This window comes from Arachis duranensis, chromosome 3, assembly GCF_000817695.3.
Source record: "Arachis duranensis cultivar V14167 chromosome 3, aradu.V14167.gnm2.J7QH, whole genome shotgun sequence".
NCBI lineage: Eukaryota > Viridiplantae > Streptophyta > Magnoliopsida > Fabales > Fabaceae > Arachis > Arachis duranensis.
This window is the reverse complement of record NC_029774.3, coordinates 69453964-69454394: the sequence shown is the minus strand read 5'-3', so window position 1 is coordinate 69454394 and position 431 is coordinate 69453964.

The window sequence follows — 431 nt, the reverse complement described above, 5'->3', positions numbered from 1 at the left end:
CTATTGATCAAGATTTGAGAGATTGAATTGCAAGAAATTGTAATTCAATCAATTAAGATTGCCAAGGAGATCAATGAGTGCATTGATTGAGGAAGAGATGAAAATGAAATTGATCCGGAGAATGCAACATCTCCTAAGCCCAATGAACTCCCCATTTCTGATCTTACACATTCTCTTTATTTTCTGCAATTTACTTTTATGAGCAATTCCCCCATTCCCATTTACAATTTTGCAATTTACTTTCAGTCATTTACTTTCTCGCCATTTTAATTTCTGCAATTATCAACTGTATTTCATGGATTCGCTCAACTAGAACACTCCTCTAATTAAAGTTGCTTGATCAATCAATCCCTGTGGGATTCGACCTCACTCTATTGTGAGTTTTTACTTGACGACAAATTCGGTACACTTGCCGAAGGAAATTTGTTGAG